The sequence below is a fragment of the Ranitomeya imitator genome, chromosome 4, assembly GCF_032444005.1.
Source record: "Ranitomeya imitator isolate aRanImi1 chromosome 4, aRanImi1.pri, whole genome shotgun sequence".
NCBI lineage: Eukaryota > Metazoa > Chordata > Amphibia > Anura > Dendrobatidae > Ranitomeya > Ranitomeya imitator.
In genome coordinates this window covers 257,518,143-257,534,044 of record NC_091285.1, presented here as the reverse complement: position 1 = coordinate 257,534,044, position 15,902 = coordinate 257,518,143, and the positions used below count along the sequence as shown (strand labels likewise).

Genomic DNA, 15,902 nt, shown 5'->3' with positions numbered 1-15,902 from the left:
TTAGTAGTTGTCGGAAACTACGCTGCATTAGGCCTACAAATTGGGTATGGGGTGTAGAGAGAGGGTTTGTTACACTCCAAGGTGTTCCCCAGGTTGCCTTTCCTGAGCTTCGATCTTCCGGCTCTCGTTTAGTAGTTGTTGGAAACTACGCTGCATTAGGCCTTCAAATTGGGTATGGGGTGTAGAGAGAGGGTGTGTTACACTCCAAGGTGTTCCCCAGGTTGCCTTTCCTGAGCTTCGATCATCCGGCTCTCGTTTAGTAGTTCTTGGAAACTACACTGCATTAGGCCTTCAAATTGGGTATGGGGTGTAGAGAGAGGGTGTGTTACACTCCAAGGTGTTCCCCAGGTTGCCTTTCCTGAGCTTCGATCTTCCGGCTCTCGTTTAGTAGTTCTTGGAAACTACACTGCATTAGGCCTACAAATTGGGTATGGGGTGGAGAGAGATGGTGTGTTCCACTCCAAGGTGTTCCCCAGGTTGCCTTTCCTGAGCTTCGATCTTCCGGCTCTCGTTTAGTAGTTCTTGGAAACTACACTGCATTAGGCCTTCAAATTGGGTATGGGGTGTGGAGAGAGGGTGTGTTACACTCCAAGGTGTTCCCCAGGTTGCCTTTCCTGATCTTCGATCTTCCGGCTCTCGTTTAGTAGTTCTTGGAAACTACACTGCATTAGGCCTACAAATTGGGTATGGGGTGGAGAGAGATGGTGTGTTACACTCCAAGGTGTTCCCCAGGTTTCCTTGCCATTGCTTCGGTCTTCCGACTCTCGTTTAGTAGTTGTAGAAAAGTACACTGCATTAGGCCTACAAAATGGGTATGGGGTGGAGAGAGATGGTGTGTTACACTCCAAGGTGTTCCCCAGGTTGCCTTTCCTGAGCTTCTATCTTCAGGCTCTCATTAAATTGTGGTTAAATGGAACAACTGCATTTGGCGTACTAGTTGGTTTGGGGCCTACTATCGGTGTCTGCCACTCCTTGCTGTTCTCCTGGTTTCCTGTCCTGAAATTCCATTTTCAGGCTCTCGTTAAGTAGTTGTTAATGTTAGACTGCATTTGGCCTACTAGTTGGGTTGGGGCCTACTATCGGTGTCTGCCACTCCTTGCTGTTCTCCTCCACTGAACAAAGCTGTGCCGCCTGTTTACTACGGTTGCCAATTTTGAACTGCATTTCGACTACTTACTGATTTGGCCCTACTCTCTGTGTCAGCCTCTCATTCCAGTTGTCCTCCACTGCAATGCCCCCTGGTTATTCCTGTGTTACCAATTTTGAACTGCATTTAGCCCACTTTATTCTTTGGGCCTATATCTGTGTTTCCACTTCATCGTGCCCATTGCCCAGCCAGTGATAGATGAGTCTGCTGGTACATTGACCCATAACGCAACATTCCCCGTGCATGCTACACAACAACATTGTGACCCTGCTGAAAGTCAGGTTGCTCTTCCCGCATACCATACCACCTTACACGGGGACAAAGAGGAAGGTGCAGATGAAAGTGCAGGTTCCTTCATCAGGTGGGGGGAGGAATACTAGTTGGCGACGTCACTGGCACAGGGCCTCTCATAGTACGCAAAAGTGTTGCTGCCGGTGGGAGGCGCCCCCGCCGTGCAAACACACCGCTGTACTTTGAGGGGCCCTGTGCCAGTGCCAATGCCAACAAGTGGGCCCCCCCTGCTTGCTCAGGATCACAGCACTTGCAAAGTTGAAATACTTACCTCTCCCTGCTCCACTGCCGTGACGTGGTCCAGATTTCCTGGGCCCACTAATTACTTGAACCAGCCCTACCCCACACAACTTTAGCCAAATGACCCCCAATTTCAAATGCCTTCCAATTATTATAAGGTAAATTACGCTTGACAAGCTTCATTAAGAAGAATGGATGGTTTTGACATTAAAATGGGCACTCTAGGTGTTTTCCTGGCCCCCACTCACTGCCGACTATGCTGCCCCATTGACTTGCATTGGGTTTCGTGTTTCGGTCGATCCCGACTTTACGTCATAATCGGCCGATTTCACTCGACCCGACTTTTGAGATAGTCGGGTTTCGCGAAACCCGGCTCGACTCTAAAAAGGTCAAGGTCGCTCAACTCTACTCCTCGCTACATTGGCCCGTTTAAGGTTCTGGAACAGGTCAACCCTGTGGTCTACCGTTTGGCTATTCCTCCACGCCTTGATATCACCGATACTTTTCACGTTTCCCTCTTAAAGCTCGTTCATTTGTCCCGGTTTTCTGAGTCATCTGCTGGGACATCGGGTTCATCCACGGATGAGTTTGAGGTGAATGCTATTGTGGGGTGCAAGGTGGTACGTGGCAAGAAATTTTATCTGGTAGACTGGAAGGGTCACGGCCCAGAGGATAGAACCTGGGAGCCTGTGGAGCACATTCGGGCTCCGCTGCTTATCGCAGCTTTTGAGCGTAGTGAGGCTCAAGGAGGGGGGCCCCTAGAGGGGGGGTAATGTTAGGAGTCGAGTTTCCTCTGCTGCACAGGGGGAATCTCGATCCGTGTCTGCTGCGGTCTCCCATTCGGTATCGGCCGCAGTGGGCTCTGCTCAGCGGAGACGTCGCTCCCAGCGTCTCGCTGAGGCTGATTCGGTGCATAGGGTCACTACTGCCTTTTCTGGCTTTCCTATGGTACCCTGCACTGATCTGCGGCGAGCAAGCCTCTCTGGGACTAAGTCCTTATTTACTCACACTGAGCATGCCCAGGGCAGGGTCTCCTATTGGAGGTCGAGGGCCACATGTTCGGTCACATGCTCAGGTACTGCAGTACATTCCATTGGTCCTCCTGGAAGGTCCTGAAAGGGCAAAACATGCTCGGGTACTGCAGCACTTTCCATTGGTCCTCCTGGAAGGTCCTGAAAGGGCAAAAACTTCAGTAGCAGCTTCCTGTGCTGCAACTATATAAACTGCGCATGACCGCACGGCCATGCGCTAGTATTGTCTTGTAAATATGTGTGTGTGTTGTGAGTGAAAGTCGCTCTTTAAATAACCCTCCCTATTGAATGTCTGTTCGCGGAAGGAGTATGTTTGCTATCTAGCGCCCGACTTATCCTACAGCACGTAACACACATCACAGCGTCCAGTTGCTGTGTCCGCCAGTACGGCGCCGTGCGCTTCCTCTGCGCTTTCCTTACCCAAGCCTGGGTGGTTAGTGGCGTCTGTCAGTGCGGCACCGCACGCACTCTCGTGCCTTTATTTACTATTTCAATAGTTTCCTTTCACACCCAGTTGCGGTGTTGTGCCAGCAGTGGTCTAATCGGACTTCAATCCTAGTTGGGGTTGTGTTCGCTGACTTATTGCTCGCGCTCTATGTGTGGTACCGCGGTCCTGTGACGCAACAGGATCACTTCCTTCACGCAGGGTGAAGTTAACCCTTGTATGTATACTTATAGTACCGCCATATAGTCCGTCTTACTTAGCAGCGGGTACTTTCCTGCATGGTGGATCCCGGGTTGCGAACGCACCAATTCCATTTAATAAACTATATATTTGGTGCGTTCCGCCAACCCTAACACACCCCTAACCCTAATTCCAATGGTAACCCTAACCACACCTCTAACCCAGACACACCCCTAACCCTAATCCCAACCCTATTCCCAACCGCAAATGTAATCCAAACCCTAACTTTAGCCCCAACCCTAACTGTAGCCTTAACCCTAACTGTAGCCTTAACCCTAGCCCTAACCCTAGCCCTAACCATAACCCTAGCTCCAACCCTAACCCTAGCCTTAACCCTAGCCCTAACCCTAACCCTAGCCCTAACCCTAGCCCTAGCCCTAACCCTAACCCTAGCCCTAGCCCTAGCCCTAGCCCTATCCCTAGCCCTAGCCCTAACCCTAGCCCTAACCCTAACCCTAACCCTAACCCTAGCCCTAACCCTAGCCTTAACCCTAATGGGAAAATGGAAATAAATACATTTTTTTATTTTTTTTTATTTTTGCCTAACTAAGGGGGTGATTAAGGGGGGTTTGATTTACTTTTATAGCGGGTTTTTTAGTGGATTTTTATGATTGGCAGCCGTCACACACTGAAAGACGCTTTTTATTGCAAAAAATATGAGGTCTTGTTTTTTGCGGGACGAGTTGCCGTTTTTATTGGTAATATTTTCGGGCACGTGACATTTTTTGATCGCTTTTTATTCCGATTTTTTGAGGCAGAATGACCAAAAACCAGCTGTTCATGAATTTCTTTTGGGGGAGGCGTTTATACCATTCCGCGTTTGGTAAAATTGATAAAGCAGTTTTATTCTTCGGGTCAGTACGATTACAGCGACACCTCATTTATATCATTTTTTTTATGTTTTGGCGCTTTTATACGATAAAAACTATTTTATAGAAAAAATAATTATTTTTGCATCGCTTTATTCTGAGGACTGTAACTTTTTTATTTTTTTGCTGATGTTGCTGTATGGCAGCTCGTTTTTTGCGGGACAAGATGACGCTTTCAGCGTTACCATGGTTATTTATATCCGTCTTTTTGATCGCGTGTTATTCCACTTTTTGTTCGGTGGTATGATAATAAAGCGTTGTTTTTTGCCTCGTTTTTTTTTCTGACGGTGTTTACTGAAGGGGTTAACTAGTGGGACAGTTTTATAGGTCGGGTCGTTACAGACGCGGCGATACTAAATATGTGTACTTTTATTGTTTTTTATTTTTTTATTTAGATAAAGAAATGTATTTATGGGAATAATATATATATATTTTTTTTTTTTCATTATTTAGGATCTTTTTTTTTTTTTTTACACACTTGTAAAAAAATGTTTTAACTTTTTTACTTTGTCCCAGGGGGGGACAATACAGATCAGTGATCTGACAGTTTGCACAGCACTCTGACAGATCACCGATCTGTCTCAGAGCGCTGCAGCGTTACCAAGTGCCTGCTCTGAGCAGGCACTTGGTAAGCCACCTCCCTCCCTGCAGGACCCGGATGCCGCGGCCATATTGTGCCGATCCTGGCACATAGTGCCGGATGTCAGCTGCGATAAGCAGCTGACACCCGGCCGCGATCGGCCGCGCTCCCCCCGTGAGCGCGGCCGATCACCTATGACGTACTATTCCGTCCTTGGGAAGTAGGGCCCACCCCACATGGATGGATTAGTACGTCTAATGGCAGAAAGGGGTTAACAACTCTGAAACTTTTTCACACAAGTTTTCTTGCTCATCAGGTGAAGGCTCCCATACACATTAAACTAATATTGGCCGAACTCGCCAATATTGACTTGTTCAGCCAGACAGCTAATTGACGGGGAAGATGTTACAAGCATGTCTGATTTGAGAATGTTGTTCACTTTGCTCTCTTGGAAATGATCTACCACCGCAGCCGCCTCTCTTACAGAGCACAGGAGCTCTCGACCAAACGAGTGCTTCTTTGTATTGGAGATCCAGCTGAGGTGACTGCTGGATGTACAAAAGGGGCTAAGCCATCGTTTGGCTGACAGCCATCTAATGTGTATGACGGGCTTAATGGGCAGCATGTTTAGGCAGGATGATAATCTGGAATGAGTAATACGTGTTCCCAATTAAAGGCTAGTGTAAATTCATTCTTACTCCGCCTTTCCCCTTCATGCACATGAAGAATAGGTAGTCTGAGATTGTCCAATAACCAGATAGCAGTTCTATATGGGAGCTCTGCATTGCTTTGTTGGAGAATTTGCACCATACTGCTGAACACAAAAACTAACTCATAATGTAAACATGAAGAGTAAAGGAAAGTTTTTGTTCAGCTACATAATTAGTAGAGTAGTAACTACAAAACTGGGACTGTTATGTCGGAGACTATCTATGTTTTATCTGTTCTGATTACAGATAAACAAAACTGTCAAAGTCATATGTGAGATCTGACTTTTTCAAGTTTAGTGAAATACAGATAATAACTCCTTTGGTTAAATAAAGTTGAATACTATAAAGGCCCCCATGCACATTAGATTAATGCTGGCCCAACATGCCAATTACAACAGGTTAGTCCAACAGTCTCATATGTATGGGATCACTAGCTGACTAATAGTTGCGGAATAAGCCGATCATGCATGTCTGATATGCAAACCATATTGCTCTTCCAGAGATAAGCCCCCAGATGATATGTCAGCTGGCAGTGGATCGCCCCCCAAGGGCAGTGGGGTACTCGGTACTGGGTCCTTCGGTTCACGGAGGGATGTCACGGTGGCTGTGACCCGGTCCGTGGCCCTGGGATGTCCATATTAAAGGGAAAGGTCTTTAAGGGGAATGTTCGTGACGCCACCTGTGGTATTCGGTCAGGGTGACAGACGCTGCTTTAAGGGGTCCGCTGGGGTGATGTTATGGCAGCTAGATGGTATACCTTCCCACAGGTGAAGAATATTCCCAGGGCTTCCCAGTGTGTAGATGGTGGATGGTGAGAGGCGCAGAGAAGAACGAGGACACAAGGTTGCAGTCTCTTTACCTTTACTGAAGGCTTCAGCATCCACAGTCCAGGGCACCAGATCACAGGGCAGGCAGAGTCTGGCCGGTTTGGAGGCAAGTCCTAGGTCCCCTTGTCCAGGTGGAAATCAGTAGCCTTCCCTTGTGCTGTAGTGATGTAGTCCCTTACTGCCTATGGCTTCACATAAGGGTCTCACAGATGTCTCCCGTAGTCGGATAGGACAATACCCGTATGACTGGTGAATTGAGGCTGTTTGTAGGGACGCTAGCATGCCCCAGCCTCTGAGGGGTGCCACCGTGCCTCCTGGGTGTAGGTGCGGACAGGTAACCTGCAATTAGCTGTCCTGCTGGTCTCTGAAGTAAAGCATAAAGGTCCTTACTCCCTCGGTTTGCCAGCTACCAGGATTTTGTGCCTCAGAAGGAGGCAGCCTGTACAGGGCTGGTCCCCTTCTGGTATCCTCTCCTTTGCTCTGACTTCCTGCACGCTTGCTGCAATACAGTTCTGCTTTCTGTGTGTCTCTTCCTAGGAGCTGCAGCTCTTCAGGCCACAGGGCTCCTCTGCTTCCTTTCCCTCTGTCTTTCTGACAGGAACTGAACTCTTTCCCTCCAGATCAGAATGTTCTTATATTGGAGTTCACCTTAAACAGGCTTAGAGCTCCCCCTTCTGGTCTGGAGTGTGAGCATGTTGCATGCATTGTGTTACCTGACAAAGAGTTCTCCTTCATTGCCTCCAAACGTAACATCACTCTCCCCGTGGGGAAATCAACATTACTGTGACAACCAGGACCCTGGGGCACCACAGCAGCTTTCTAATAGAGAACACAGTAGTGTTCAGCTAAAGGACCTCTCCTCTGAATGAGAGAGTCTACTGAGATAGTTGCCTGCCGATGCATTATTCAGCCGACAGCTATTTAATGTGTATGGGACCTTAATACATATAGCTGGGGTTAACTTTTACCATTAATTTCTGGTTTCTAGATTTTCTCTATTACATGCAATGGTTTGTTACACCATTGCACCTTGTGGTTTAAAAAGGTCTTGCTAGATATCTAATAGTCATTTAACTCTAAGGAACCTCTTTTCTGGGTAAAAGTATCATTGTTATGCAGAAACCACTATCATAAGGTCCGTTCTTTTGACAGAATTGCCCATTGCAGATGCATTCATATTAAAGGGTTACTAAAGTTTTTTTTTTTTTTTTTGTTATTTCAATCTCTCGAGTCTCAAACACAAGTTAATCTAATTATTCTGCAGGTAAACTGTTTTAAAAACTTATTTGAATGGCCTAACTGAAGCAGCAGCTACAGGGAGAAAATGAAGTTATATCTTCCCTGCAGCTGCTCAATGCCAGTCACTTAGCACTCACTATACAGTGATGAGTGCGCTGTAATTATTCCTCTGCACTTTGACTGACAGAGCACGCTGTCAATGCAGATTCCAGGTATTGATTACAGCCATGCTACCTGTATAGTGAACGGTGACTGTAACCGCTCCCTGCACCACCCAGTTGACTGAAAGCAAGCAACTACAGAGAGAATATAATTTTATTTTTTCCCCATAGCCGCTGCTCCAGTTAGGTAGCCTAATTTTTTTTTAACACGACTTACATACAGATAACCCATTTTCTGCAGAAAAATAGTGCATGTGGACACGATGGGTTCTCTTTCACCCTTTAATTCCATTGGACGTACTATCCCATCAAGGTGATCTAGGACTTAATTCCCAGTGACGGGATAGTACGTCCAGCGCAATCAGCTGCGCTCACGGGGTGAGCGCGGCCGGGTGTCAGCTGACTATTGCAGCTGACATCCGGCACTATGTGCCAGGAGCGGTCACGGACCGCCACCGGCATATTAACCCCCAGCACACTGCGATCAAACATGATCACAGTGTTCCGGTGGTATAGGGAAGCATCACGCAGAGAGGGGGCTCCCTGCGGGCTTCCCTGAGACCCTCAGAGCAACTCGATGTGATCGCGTTGCTCTGAGGGTCTCCTACCCTTCTTCTCCCTGCAGGCCCCAGATCCAAAATGGCCACGGGGCTGCATCCAGGTCCTGCAGGGAGGTGGCTTACCAGCGCCTGCTCAGAGCAGACGCCAGGAAGCCTCCCAGCTGTGCTGTGTGATCGCTGATCTGACACAGTGCACAGCAAAGTGTCAGATCAGCGATCTGTCACTTTACTGTGATGTCCCCCCCCTGGGGCAAAGTAAAAAAGTAAAAAAAAAATATTTACATGTGTAAAAAAAAAAATCCTAAATAAATAATAATAAATAAAAATATTGTTCCAATAAATACATTCCTTTATCTAAATAAAAAAAAACAACAATAAAAGTACACATATTTAGTATCGCCACGTCCGTAATGACCTGACCTATAAAACTGTCCCACTAGTTAACCCCTTCAGTGAACAACGTAAAAAAAAAAAACCAGAGGCAAAAAACAACGTTTTATTATCATACTCCTGAACAAAAAGTGGAATAGCACGCGATCAAAAAGACGGATATAAATAACCATGGTACCATTGAAAACATCATCTTGTCCCGCAAAAAACGAGCCGCAATACAGCATCATCAGCGAAAAAATAAAAACGTTATAGTCCTCAGAATAAAGCGATGCAAAAATAATAATTTTTTCAATAAAATAGATTTTATCGTATAAAAGCGCCAAAACATAAAAAAGATATAAATGAGGTATCGCTGTAATCGTACTGACTCAAAGAATAAAACTGATTTATCCATTTTACTAAACGCGGAATAGTATAAACACCCCCACCCCCCAAAAAAAAGAAATTCATGAATAGCTGTTTTTTGGTCATTCTGCCTCACAAAAATCGTAATAAAAAGCAATCAAAAAATGTTACGTACTCGAAAATGTTACCAATAAAAACGTCAACTCGTCCCGCAAAAAAAGACCTCACATGACTCTGTGGACCAAAATATGTCAAAATTATAGCTCTCAAAATGTGGTAATGCCAAAAAATTTTTTTTGCAATAAAAAGCGTCTTTTAGTGTGTGACGGCTGCCAGTCATAAACATCTGCTAAAAAACCCACTATAAAAGTAAATCAACCCCCCCTTCATCACCCCCTTAGTTAGGGAAAAATAACAAAAATTTAAAAAAATTGTTTACTTTCATTTTCCCATTAGGGTTAGGGTTAGGGCTGGGGCTAGGGTTTGGATTACATTTACGGTTGGGATTAGGGTTAGGGGTTTGTTGGAGTTGGGTAAGGGATGTGGTTGGGATTAGGGTTAGGGGAGTGTTTGGGTTAGGGTTTAAGTTAGAATTAAGGTTTCTACTGTTTAGGCACATCAGGGCTCTCCAAACGCGACATGGCATCCGATCTCATTTCCAACCAATTCTGCGTTGAAAAAGTAAAACAGTGCTCCTTCCCTTCCAAGCTCTCCCGTGCGCCCAAACAGGGGTTTACCCCAACATATGGGGGTATCAGTGTACTCAGGATAACTTGGACAACAATTTCTGGGGTCCAATTTCTCTTGTTAACCTTGAGAAAATAGAAATTGGGGGGCTAAAAAAACATGTTTGTAGGAAAAAAAATAATTTATTATTTTCACGGATCTACGTCACAAACTATTGAAATACTTGGGGGTTCAAAGTTCTCACAACACATCTAGATAAGTTCCTTTGGGGGTCTAGGTTCCAATATGGGGTCACTTGTGGGGGTTTTCTACTGTTTAGGTACATCAGGGGCTCTGCAAATGCAACGTGACGCCTGCAGACCAATCCATCTAAGTCTGCATTCCAAATGGCGCTCCTTCCCTTCTGAGCTCTGATATGCGCCTAAACGGTGGTTCCCCCCACATATGGGGTATCAGCGTACTCAAGACAAATTGGTCAACAACTTTTGGGGTCCAATTTCTCTTGTTATCCTTGGGAAAACACAAAACTGGGGGCTAACATATAATTTTTTGTGGAAAAAAATAGAATTTTTATTTTCACAGCTCTGCGTCATAAACTGTGGTGAAAAACTTGGGGGTTCAAAGCTCTCACAACACATCTAGATAAGATCCTAAGTGGGTCTATTTCCAAAATGGTGTCACTTGTGGGGGGTTTCAATGTTTAGGCACAGCAGGGGCTCTCCAAATGCAACATGGCGTCCCATCTTAATTCCAGCCAATTTTGCACTGAAAAGCCAAATGGCACTCCTTCCCTTCCGAGCTCTGCCATGCACCCAAACAGTGGTTTACCCCCACATATTGGGTATCCGCGTACTCAGGACAAATTGCTCAACAACTTTTGGGGTACAATTTCTTCTAGTACCCTTGGGAAACTAAAAAATTGGGGGCGAAAAGTTCATTTTTGTGAAAAAATATAATTTTTAATTTTTACGGCTCTACATTATAAACTTTTGTGAAGCATTTTTCAGGTCAAAGTGCTCACCACAAATCTAGATAAGTTCCTTAGGGGGTCAACTTTCCAAAATGGTGTCACTTGTGGTGGGTTTCAATGTTAAGGCACATTAGTGGCTCTCCAAAAGCAACTTGGCGTCCCATCTCAATTCCAGCCAATTTTGCATTGAAAAGTCAAATGGCGCTCCTTCCCTTCCGAGCTCTGCCATGCGCCTAAACAGTGGTTTACCCCCACATATAGGGTATCGAGGTACTCAGGACAAATTGTACAACAACTTTTGGGGTCAATTTCCTCCTGTTACCGTTGGTAAAATAAAACAAATTGGAGCTGAATACATTTTTTGTGAAAAAAAATTAAATGTTCATTTTTTTAAACATTCCAAAAATTCCTGTGAAGCACCAGAAGGGTTAATGAACTTCTTGAATGTGATTTTGAGCACCTTGAGGGGTGCAGTTTTTAGAATGGTGTCACACTTGGCTTTTTTCTATCATATAGACCCCTCAAAATGACTTCAAATGTGATGTGGTGCACGCCGAAAAAATGGTGTTGTAAAAATGAGAAATTGCCGGTCAACTTTTAACCCTTATAACTCCCTAAGAAAAAAAAATGTTTCCAAAATTGTGCTGATGTAAAGTAGACATGTGGGAAATGTTACTTATTAAGTATTTTGTGTGACATAAAAATTGTGGGCATAAAAATTCAAATTTGGAAAATTGCGAAATTTTTAAAATTTTGCCAAAATTTCCATTTTTTTCACAAATAAACGCAGGTAATATCAAAGAAATTTTACCACTATCATGAAGTACAATATGTCTCGAGAAAACTACGTCAGAATCACTGGGATTGTGGTCAGAAATGTAAAAATTGGCCGGGTCATTAAAGTGCAAGCCACCCTCGGGGCTTAAGGGGTTAACGGGAATCTATCATCAAGGTTTTTGCTCCCTCATCTGAGAGCAGTTTAATGTAGAAAAAGAGAAGCTGAATCCATCAATGTATTACTTAGATTACTGGGTGCAGCCATTCTCACACAGGGATTTAAGATTTAGCATGAAGCGGAGCTGAGAAACCTAACCCCGCCCACATCAGACTCTCCATGTGCAAAGCCCATAGACAGTGAGGTGCTTATCATAGGAGGGGGCTTGTGGGACCAGGGTACAAAGACCAGCTAGTCACAGCAATGATGAGCACCTGCTGCTAAAACAATCACTGCAAGCAATCAAAACCATGGAGCTCCATAAGAGATTCATGGCTGAAATCTGTGTTTAAACCCCTACCTCATGCTGTCTCTGTCTTCAGATTAGATAGCAAAAATCTGCTGCTAAATTCCCTTTAAATGGAATGTCCTATAATATAAACAAATTGTGATTCTTTTATCCCTATTTGGAAATTCACTTTTTAATACTGAAATTCCTTCACTAAGAAGGAAAGTCGTGGAATTATGAAAATCACGATATAGTTAGACTTGTTACTCATATGTAAATAATGAAAAAATTGAGACAAAATTGTCAAAACATCTAAATTTAATGCACACTACTGAAAGAAATAGAATACAAACACTTACATGCCTTGGCATGTTATAAGTGAGGTTATTAGTGAGTGTCTGAGTAATATTCTACAACACTGATAACACTAGTATGAGCAACATGCCGTCTACCTTCCATTATGTCAGCCCACACCGTAAGCCCACGAGTAGGACTGGTGACTTTTCTCTCATGGTGGCCTCTTCATGTTGCTGCCATTGTGTTATCTAGACCAATCTCCAGCTATCTTTGCAATGGAAACAAAAGTGGGACACATCACTGAAGAGGATAGACTTCCATTTCAGCCTCCACATCTGTCTTGACCTGCATCATGAAAGTCTTTGGGAGTGGTCAGCGTGTTGTTTATGAAACTCCTATAGATGGACATCCGACTTGTCACCTAATTTCATGCAAATGCCTTCCGATGGTTTGTGTAGATATTGTTTTACACTTTAGGTTTGGTATGTCACGTCCAATTTCATTTACAGCGCAGAATGGATCAGTCAAGGAACCAGCAATATGGCTATTTCTGCATAGTGTCCCAGTAATGTTTCTCAACATGAAAACGCCATGCCACAGGTTGCTTCTGCTGCTGTGAGCAGCCTGCATGTCGTAAATGTGCTACCAACGCCTGCTGTGTCCTTGGACAAGTTTCTCATTTTGCACATCTGAGACATCATTGGTTGGCAATTGCAAAGGGTGCTGCTAGCAGCAGATCTTGATGATTTGCATTGCCAAGTGTGTGCCCAAGTGCATTCGGCGCGGCAGAACTTTCATCAATCATTAATGACCTCAATGGTAACATGACAGTGTGCGTAGCTCTATGCCTGAGCTTCATACTTAATATTGAATACACTTAGATGTTTTGCAAATTTAGATTCCATTTTTCATAATTTGCATATGAGTAACATTTCTGTCGACCCAATAATTTCCATAATTTCACGACTTTTCTTTGTTGATGTGGCAATTTTAATGTTGACAAGTGTAAATCAGTTTTTTTTAGTTCTGGACAACCCTTTTATGTGCAACTCTTGTAATGAGAAGGTACTCCACAGTTCTCTCTATGAGGACCAACAATTGATCAGCTCCAGCCATCGCTGACACTGAGAACAGCTGTTTGGCATGGGTACTGGGAATTGGGCCCTGACCCATCAGACATAGATGACCTATCCTAGCAATAGATCATCAGTGGACAGCATCTACAATATGCATGGCACCTACACGTTTGCATTATGTCAAAATATGTAGCCTGAGCTGAAGTTTATCAGGTGTGAAACTTGTAAGATATATTGTGACGCTCATTATGTACTGTTAATACAAACTGTGAAGAACAAACTGTAAGTGGTAAAAAATGAAGCTTTATTTCTGGAGGAAACCTGAAACTTTTATATCCAGTAATTTCATGTTCTTTATACATTGTGATAAAAACCAGCAGCCCTGGAAGGTGCTGACTATAACACACATTATGTACATTATTAGTATTCTTGTACTTTACACATATTTACTGGCAATAAATGCTTCCTCCAAGATAAGAGGAAGTTTATTTCTAATTCAGTAAAAACCTTACTAATCTGCGAAGAATTCTTCGGATAAGGCCAAATGGAGGGTTTTAAAGTCGCTTCTGCATATCTTTTAATAGCTTGTTAAACAATCACATGATTGGGCAGTGAAATGGCTGTTTCCACCACAATACTGATTGGCGATTACAATTGCTGTGTAAATTTGTGGGGAAAGCAGCTCATTCTTTGAAAAATAAAGTGATTGTCTGTTGTAACACTAAATTGATTACCTGATGAAGGCCTACAAGGCCGCAATGCGTAGTGTTTTATCAGGTTTTATTGTCTTCCGATTTTTAATTTTTACAGTTTGTTTTGTTGTATCACAGTCAATAAAACAATACCAGTTATATCACTGGAGATTATAGGGGTGTTTTTGGCTGTTTAACCTTTTCAGTTCCCACATTGGGTCAAGAATCCTTAGACGTAAGCGCCCTGTAAAATCTTCATCCATGACACTAAATTGCTAATTGTCACTGTAGTTTTTGGAACCATAGCCGCGCAATTAGTCCTTACTATAAGTGTGAGCCAACACATTTCCCCTGGCTGCGTGGTAGGAGCTCTGCCAGCCCCAGGTCAATGGCGTCACAATAAATTATAATAAAGAGGACATGTCACCATGTCACAAGTGGACAGTTTTTGCTGCTGTCCTATTTTGGCTGCTCATTAGTATTTTTTTCCCCGTTTTTTTTAGTTTCACCATGGACTCTTTTTTTAGTGTTCCCAATATGATCATTTTATGATCTTTTCCAAAGCGGTGTTGCTCGTAAGCCTTTAGCACTGTTTTTTTTTGCCTTGTAAGTAGGGATGTACCCATTTATTTATTAGGCCCCTGTGCAGCTGCCCAGTTTGCACCTATGGTTCTGTCCACAGCTTCCTCGCCTTCTCTGCAGTAGTCTTATTTTCCAGTGACAAAGCAACATACTGTACATCAGACATCTTTTTTTTTTAAACAAGAGTTAGGTATAACACTTTTTGCACACAATTGCATGGGTCAGAATTCTAGTGTCACAATCCCACTGAAAAACAAGAGGTGATTTCCATTTCTTATGTCATGTGTTTACCAAGAAATTCGACAGAAAGGGACTTTCTGTTACATATTGAATAAATGTTTTCTAGTAAAATAAGGGTAACCCTAATGTGCAGAACAAAACCCGTGTTTTATTATTGTCTTGTTGCCTTTTACAACCAGAGCTCAGCTTTCATTTTGTAAAGTGGACCTACCATTCCTTAAAAATTGCATTCTTAATTAAACGGTTATTATCATCTTGTTAAGTGGGTGATATTGCTAAGTACTTGTAAAAACAAGCAACTTTGCAATTAGGAAATAGGGATCTTTAATTCTATTGTTACTACCCATTGCCTAGGTTTCTGGACACCTCTGTAAGCAAATGAAAAGTGCTAATATCTCAAGAACGGCTGAAGATGATGATCATCAGTAAATTTCTTGTATTTAAGAATTTACAAGCCCTTTATGAAAAAGTATATATTTATGAAGATGGGTATTTTATATATACATTTCTTACAGAGATAAAAGAGGAACAGTGCAGTTCACAATTCTAAGCAAAGAGGCCCCAGAATTGTTATTTTATGGCTATGTATATAAAAATGCACATATTCAATAAATATATAAATATTATATTTGGAGACACCTAAGTGACCAATTATTTTAATATTTGCACATTGAAATAATTCCAGTTTCTAGTGCAGCATAGCGTCTTTGGCATCGATGCCTTTTGCTTGACCGAATTCAATGGTGGTATTGCTACATCGCAGTGAATGGAGTCCAATTGCGACCTTGATGTACTGCGTCTGTGACAAATAAGTGGCAAAAAATCTGACTTGGTTGGACTTCTAGTATCTTGCTTTTCACGGCTGCATTACCTTTATGGTCATAAGGAGACACCATTCACTGTATTGCACTGCAATGCACTGCACTGCAATGTAGCAATAACACCTAGCGAACTTTAGTTGTGCAACTCGCGTTGTGGCCAAACACAGTGTAGCCCAAGTCTAACACTTCATTTACACTGAAGGACAGTTGTGAAAGAGTGTTGCTAAAAACCCTGT

The 15,902-nt window shown here is 43.3% G+C and overlaps 1 protein-coding gene across 7 annotated transcripts in view; it reads left to right on the top strand.

The window, feature by feature from the left end:
- NAV3 (neuron navigator 3) overlaps positions 1-15,902 on the top strand; it is a 1,008,138-nt gene that overhangs the window by 774,983 nt on the left and 217,253 nt on the right. The window lies entirely within an intron of this gene.